Source organism: Cnephaeus nilssonii (genome assembly GCF_951640355.1).
Source record: "Cnephaeus nilssonii genome assembly, chromosome: 6".
Lineage (NCBI taxonomy): Eukaryota > Metazoa > Chordata > Mammalia > Chiroptera > Vespertilionidae > Cnephaeus > Cnephaeus nilssonii.
The window spans coordinates 91035556-91043680 of record NC_137077.1 but is presented as its reverse complement, the minus strand read 5'-3'; the positions used below and the strand labels follow the sequence as shown (position 1 = coordinate 91043680).

General features: G+C 41.6%; 1 pseudogene across 1 annotated transcript; it reads left to right on the top strand.

Moving 5' to 3' along the window:
* Nucleotides 1-6527: 6527 nt before the first annotated feature.
* LOC307101117 (beclin-2-like) lies at nt 6528-7816 on the top strand (annotated as a pseudogene). The gene has a single exon. The product of its transcript is annotated as a beclin-2-like (transcript).
* The last annotated feature ends 309 nt before the right edge of the window (nt 7817-8125 follow it).

Sequence of the window (8125 nt, the reverse complement as noted above, 5' to 3'; positions counted from 1 at the left end):
AATAAATAAAAAATTATGTATAGTATTATTTTATTCTTTGGCATATTTCTCATTTGAGTGAATTTTTTTAGTAGATTGCTGTCATTGTTTAAAAGGTCATGAATTTGCCGTAACGTAAGTCATAAGTGTCACTTTCAAGGCCGGCTCTAGACTTTTTGCCGCCACTATAAAATATAAATAATACAAGTACTGTCTGCTAAATTCAAGAAAATTTATGTATTTATGAAATAAATACATAAATTACTTACCTAAATTATCTGAATAGCTGATTTGTAATGACATCACTTGTTTAACTAGCTTACTAGCACGCAGTACGATGTGTATCGTCTGAGAGACAGTTACAAAATGTTTTCATCGTTGCCAATCCCAAAAAATGCCATTGTTCATTAAGTCCAAACAATGGTGGTCGAATTCTAACAACTGATCAACAATGCGAACTTTGATAAGCAGTTCTTGATAATCAGTTCTCAACAATTATTTGTTATTATTAAAGTTTAACATTATAAAATTAACAAAAATAATATAAAACTCATATCCTGGCTAAATAGCCACATGGCCGCCGAAAACTGTATATTCCCTTTCCGTTCTCCCACCGTTCCCTACCTTGTCGTGCATTCTTTCCAAAAATCGGGACTTTTTTTAAATGCCGCGGGATGCGGGACAAATTGTTAAAAATCGGGACTGTCCTGCCAAAAGCGTGATGTCTGGTCACCTTAGCTTAGAAGGGTCACAGGGGGGATAAGAGGGACATATATAATACTTTCAACAATAAATTTAAAAAAAAAGAAAAGGAAAAATGGTGGACACCAAAATCTGTCATGCTTAAAGGCAAATGTATCCAGTTCCTTTCTATGCAGCACTTAATAAGGTATCTATGTGATTGTTATTCCTTTTCCAAATCAAGTTTGGGACAACCTTTGAGGATCAACTCATCCTCCAGAGTGAACCATCTTGCACTATGTTCTACTGATAGTATCTTATGTAAGGGGGAAAGGAACATTCTTGCTGACTTACAGATTAGTCAGGTAGGAAGTTTTCTGAGAGGAGAGCATGAATTTGTCTCTTCCGTTCTTGTGGTGAGGCTCACAATAGGACTGTATCAGTTTGTACCAACAGAGGCTTATAGAAGCCATTCAGATATGCCACAACAGGGAGGAAGACACAGAAGAGAAGAAGGAGGAAGAGGAGACTCGATGTCCTATGATGGAGTGAAGAGGCTGGTAGGTGGAAAAACCAGGAATTGTGGAAGCAAAGTCATCCTCCTTAGGATGCTATGACAAGCAGAAAGCCTCTGAAAATTCCACCAGTCACTAGAACGTTCTTCTTCACAAATGACACCATCTCCTCAGCTTTGCTTTTCACCTCTGTAGATATGTGGTTGTTCTCATGGATCTTCAGCTGTTCCTTGGCTTTCTTCATGTTGTTCTCTACTTGTTGCCCGTCAACTTAGATGTATTGTACCCATTATGGTTTGTAAGTTGAAAAAAACATCCTCCTCCCACAGCTGTTGCAGCCAACTTTCCAACCGTCTGGAATATGAAACCCGTGCACCCTCAGTGACATCTCCAATTAATAGCTGGGTTGCCACACTATGCTTTTCAGCCGAGTGCCCAGATTCCTGGCCAAACAGTTTGCACCACCTTGGCTGCTTTTTACCAAATTCTTCAAGGTTCACTGACTCAAAATGTCCTTGAGTGGACATGGCCATTTCAGTGAGCAGATCTGGAGGTGACACTTGGAGGCATGGTGCCATAGGACACGGAGTGGCACACCGTGGTTGCCCAATTCTCAATCAACTTTTTAAAAAATATATTTTTATTGATTTCAGAAAGGAAGGGGGGAGGGGAGAGATAGAAACATCAATAATGAGAGAGAATCATTGATCAGCTGCCTTCTGCATACCTCCTACCTGGGTTGAGCCCATAACCCAGGCATGTGCCCTTGACTGGAATCGAACCTAAGTGCCGAAGGCAAAAGCAAACAGCAGTTAGCATAAAAATGCAAAAAGAATCATTGGAAGGCCAATGGATTTTGATATTCAGCAGGCTGAAAATCAGCATAATATTGCCCTGCTGTAGGCTCAATGGCTCAAGGCAATTTCTTAACCTGATAATCCTTATACTGTTTACCAAACTTTATCTTTGATCTGCCTGTATGCATTGCTAAAGGGAAAATGTGTACTCAAGTAAATAAATAGCGGACCATGCCAGAAGTTGGTGTGTCTCTTTAAGAAAGAGGACTCCACCTGGCTCCCAATGCCTTCTAAATTCATATTTCTTGTATAGCATTTTCATTTGTCCATTGGCCCCTCCTTCAGATCCTGAACCCCCACCGTGAAGGTTGTGGCACCTGGGACCCTTCAGTCCACAAGCTGACACTCTATCCATTGAGCCAAACCAGCTAGGGCTCAATCAATTTTTTAAAGTATTTTTACCTACCTTGTATTTTTTAAATTACATTTAATAAAACATGCAAAAAAGAACCTTCCAAAAAAACCACACAACTTAAACAGAATCATAAAACAGGCCCTTAGAAAGAAGTTAAAGAGCCCTTAGAGATAATCTAGTCTTAGTCCCCAATGCACCCCCCTTCCCTTTTAAAAATAGGTAAAGAAACTGTGGCCTAAGGAAACCAAATTATTTGTCCCAAGATTCTGACATTCTTCTACTAGCCAGGCACGTTAAACCCGTAGTATTACTTCTTAAACTGGCAAATGTTTACTGAGTAAAAAAAGACTCCCAGTCCCAATGTGTAATTAATTCTGCTGATGGTAAGGATTTGTTATAAGATCACATTATTGTAAAGCAGCTCCTTTTCATAATTCAGGTTCATATTTAGACTGTTTGTGGATTATTTATACCCTTTCCCTCTCTTCTCAGCCTGCTATCTTTTAAGCTACTTATATATTTGATTAAGGAGACAAAAATATAAAGAAGCTTAGGGGGGAAAATGAAGGGTGAAATGCTGGGATAAAAATTACTGGCCAAAATTTGAATTTTGGATTATCTTTGAATTTTATTTTTCCATGTTATCTCTTCTCCCCTTACCCACAATTATACATTACCTATTGTGATCATCCAAATAGCCATTAAAGAGATTATAAAAACCATACCATGTCTCCACAGATTTTGCACTAAGCTTAATGTATCCTTGAAGAAGGTTAATGTTGTGGTCAAAATATCAGTTTTCTTTGTTACTGCCAGCATGAAATGGAAACAAACTTTTAGTTGGGCTCAGGTGTTTGTACATCACATTCAAAGGATAAAACTAGTTCTGTTTGTTTTGAATATCCAATATGTGATTGAGAGATTAGTAAATCTCAACGTTGTGTGTAAAATGTTGGTGGAGGACTAGGATGAATTTATCAAAATGCTTAATTTAAAAAAATTAACATCATGCAAACCTATAGCTAGCACCATACTTAAAATGAGAGACTGAATGTTTTCCTCTTAAGATTGGGAACAAGACAAAAATATCTGCTCTCATCAAGTCTATTCAACATTGTATTGGAGGTTCCAGCCAGGGCAATTAAACAAGAATGGATTGGAAAGAAAGAAATAAAATTACGTATGTCTACTTGCAGATGACCTAATCTTGTATGTAGAAAACTTAATGAATTTACTAAAAAACTATGAGAAATAATATCAAGTTCATTAAGTTCACAGGATACAAGATCAATACAAAAATATCAATTGTGGAGAAATCAAGATGGCAGCATAGGTAAACACCTGAACTTGCTGCCTCACACAACCACTTCAAAACTACAACTAAAAGACAAAATGGGTATCATCCAGAACCATGGGAAGGCTGGCTGAGTGGAAATTATACAACTAGAAGGAAAGAGAAAAGTACACTGAGACTTGGAGGAGGGGAGGAGGTGCAGAAGTGAAGTGCAGAGGTCTGGAGGCGCTCGCACGGAAAGGGCTGGCAACTGAGTACACTGTTGTCTTTTTCAATCGGGAGGGAGATACAAGCTCCTGACTGCTCTGAACTCCAGTTCCGGGCGAGACTCTGGGGATCCAGACTCATACGGGGATAAACTGGACTGTCTGGCATTGGGCGGAACTCGAGGTCGGCTTTCTCTCAGAGGTGCTTGCAGCGACCATTGTTCCGGCATGGTGCCACGGGACACAGAGACACAGGACCTCTTCCAGGCAGGGCTGACGGTCAGCCATTGCTGTTTGCTCCACCCTGGTGATTCCTTGAGACCCTGCCCACCCAATTTACAACCCCACCCAAGCTGTGCATAGAAGCTTTTGCATATGAATGGCCTGGCCCTTTGCAATCTGAAACCTAACATACTGCAGCTGGGTCAAAGAGACCCAGAGCCTACAAAAGAAGACCCAAGACTCCACAACAGCTTGCATTGCTTCACAGCTGGGCCTCATCTGGGCACCTCCAAACCCCAAACAAAGAGAAGGAATCTGCAGATCTCTTTGTAGCTCCTTGGAGAACCAAGAGCCAGCGTACCCAGTGGTCAGAGAGAGACCATCCAGACTACAACTCTTCAGATCCATAAGAGACACGCTCAGGGGGCAGACTCAGTGAGCACCAAAGCCCCACTGAAGCAAGTCTTGCCCCATAAGGGTGTCTCCAACTCAGAAATTCTCTCATCATAGACACAACTGATCCTCACAGCCAACTGGCCTGCAGGTCAATTCCTCCCAGTGATACCAACAACAATCAAGGCTTAACTACAACAAGACTGTGCATACAGCCCACAAAGGGGTGCACCAAGAGGGTCCACCTCAGGTAATTGGGGAGGCTGAGCCACTGGGCCCTATAGGACACCTAGCACACAAAACCATGCTATCAACACAGAGAAGCAGCCAAAATGTGGAGACAAAGAAACAGGTCACAAATTAAAGAAATGGAGGAAAGCAAACTACTGGATATAGAGTTCAAAACCACAGTTATAAGGTTACTCAAGAATCTTCTAAAAACCACTGATAAATTTAGTAAGACCCTTGAGGATATGAAAAAAGACCAACTAGAAATTAAGCATACACTGACTGAAATAAAGAATAATATACAGAGATCCAACAGTAGACTAGAGAATCCCAAGAATCAAGTCAAAGGTTTGAAATATGAAGAAGCAAAAAACACCCAACCAGAAAAGCAAAAAGCAAAAAGAATCCAAAAATATGAAGAGAGTGTAAGGAGCCTCTAGGACAACTTCAAGCGTATCAACATCCAAATTATGGGGGTGCCATAAGAAGAGAGAGAGCAAGATATTGAAAATCTATTTGAAGAAATAATGACAGAAAACTTCCCCCACCTGGTGAAAGACATAGATTTACAAGTCCAGGAAGTGCAGAGAACCCCAAACAAAAGGAATCCAAAGAGGACCACACCAAGACACATCATAATTAAAATGCCAAGGGCAAAAGACAAAGAGAGAATCTTAAAAGCAGCAAGAGAAAAACAATTAGTTACCTACAAGGGAGTACCCATACCACTGTCAGCTGATTTCTCAACAGAAACTATGCAGGCCAGAAGGGAGTGGCAAGAAATATTCAAAGTGATGAACAGCAAGAACCTATAACCAAGATTACTCTACCCAGCAAAGCTATCATTTAGAATTGAAGGTCAGATAAAGAGCTGCACAGATAAGAAAAAGCTAAAGGAGTTCATCACTGCCAAACCAGTATTATATGAAATGCTGAAGGGTATTCTTTAAGAAGAGGAAGAAGAAGAAAAAGGTAAAGGTAAAAATTATGAACAACAAAGTGACAACAAATACCTATCTATCAACAAGTGAATCTAAAAATCAAGTGAATAAAAAGTCTGATGAACAGAATAAACTGGTGAATATAATAGGATCAGGGGCATAGAAAGGGAGTGGACTGACAATTCTTGGGGGGAAAGGGGTGTAGGGGGTGTGGGAAGAGATTGGACAAAAATCTTACACCTATGGATGAGGACAGTGGTGGGGGGTAAGGGCAAAGGGTGGGGTGGAAACCGGTGGAGGGGAGCTATGGGGAGGGGGGGGGGGGGAAGAGGAACAACTGTAATAATCTGAACAATAAAAATTTATTTACAAAAATATATCAATTGTATTTCTATACAGTAACAATAAACAAACCAAAAATGAAATTTAGAAAACAATTACACTTACAATAGTGCCAAAAAGAATAAAATTTTTATGAGTAAATTTAGCAAAAAAAGTGTAAAACTAGTTATAATCTAAAAATTACAAAACACTGTGAAAAGAAATTGAGGAAGACCTAAATAAATAGAAAGACATCCTGTATTTATTTATTGGAAGACTTAATATTGTTAAGATGACAATATCCTCCAATTAAACTGTAGATTCACCATAATCTCTATCAAAATCCCAACTGGCTTCTTTGATAAGCTGATCCTAAAATTTGTATAGAATTTCAAGGAAATAGCAAACACAATCTTGAAAGAGAAGAATACCTTTAAAGCATTCACAATTTTTTTTTCACAATTTTTGATTTTTAAAATATACTATAGAGGAAACTTAGAGTCAACATAGAGGAGCAGTGGACAAAACCTCCACCATGTCCTCCATCAGCTTCATGTGCCATTTCTGCTGTGGGCCCCTGAAGCTGACTAGTTCCATGGAGACCTTGGGTCTTGACCTCAGCCAAGAACCTGCAGCTTCAAAGTTCTCCTCAGCTCAGGGGGATTGAGGAGCAACTCTGGAGGAAGGCTCTGCCTCCAGGATGGAGACAGACCTTGAAGAGCTCCCGGATAGTGCCTCTGGCTGAACCCATCCTTGGTGATGATGAAATTTCGGGGTATGGTCCCAGCAACTTCACCCTGCTCAGGAAGCTGGGCTCTGGGAGGACTCTCAGTAGCATCCAGAGGGCCATGAGGGGTGTTTTTCACATCCTAACCTGTGAAGAAGAGCTGGACCACGCCCTATGAGAGAACTGTACTGACAGTCTCCTGGAGCAGCTGGACACCCAGCTCAGGATCTCAGAATCTGACAGTCAGAACTAAAAACACTGTTTGGAGACCAGGGATGGATTACGTGAGGATGCGAGGGAGACACTGCAGGAGGAGCTGAAGGTCATGGAGGCTGGTCCAGGAGATGGAGGAGGTGGAGAAGAATTGAGAAAGGGCAGCTGTGGCTCTGGAGGCAGCCCGGGCAGAGATGGAGACACTGGAGCAGCAGGAAAGGTACTATTACAGGGACCTCAATGAACTGCAATGGCAACAACTGGAACTGCAGGAAGAGCTGTGGAGTGTGGACCTGCTCCTATATGCCCAGACCCAGCTCACCTGGCTGAAGAAAACCGACACCTTCAAGGCTGTGTTTGAGATCTGCTGTGATGGCCCCCTGGCTATCATCAATAGCTTCAGGTTAAGCTGATTCCCCACGTGAGCTGGAGTGAGATCAACGCAGCCTGGGGGCACATGGCATTGCTGCTCCTGGGCCTCACAGTTGGTCTGCAGTTTCAGAGGTACTGGCTCAACCCCTGCGGAGACTACTCCTATCCGAAGTCATTAACAGCTGACCCCATTGAGCTGCCCTTGTTCTGCACCTGGGGATAGAGCGCTCTCTTGGATAACAAGTTTGACGAGGCGATGGTGGCCTTCCTGGACTACATGCAGCAGTTCAAGGAGGAAGCATAGAAGGGGCAAGCTGGCTCTCTGCATGCCCTACACCATCCACGTGGGGGGCGGCCTGATGGGAGACCTGGGAACCAGTGAATTCTACTCCATCAGAACCCACCTGAACATGAAGGAGCGGTGGACAAAGGCACTCAAGCTCATGCTTACAAATGTTAAGTGGAGTCTCGCTTTGGTCTCCTTAAGGTATGTCACAAATAACTTTATTTGAACATTATGCTAAGTGAAATACACCAGTCAGAGAAAGAACAAACTATAGAAACAGACTCATAGAGAACAGGCAGACAGCTGGGTGGTGTTGAGAGGGGAAGAGGGGTGAAGGAATTTGATAGGAGGGACCTATAATCTGATAGATAGAGCACCTTAATTAATCTGAAAAATAATCGCATTATTTTAAATTTTAGAACACATATACTTATGGGAATAGGGGCTAAGTTTCTTATATGTGCATAGAGGGTTAAGTTTTTCTTAAGTTTCCTTTTCAAGGCTTGTGTGAAGTGATTAAGGAGGTGACTCAGCT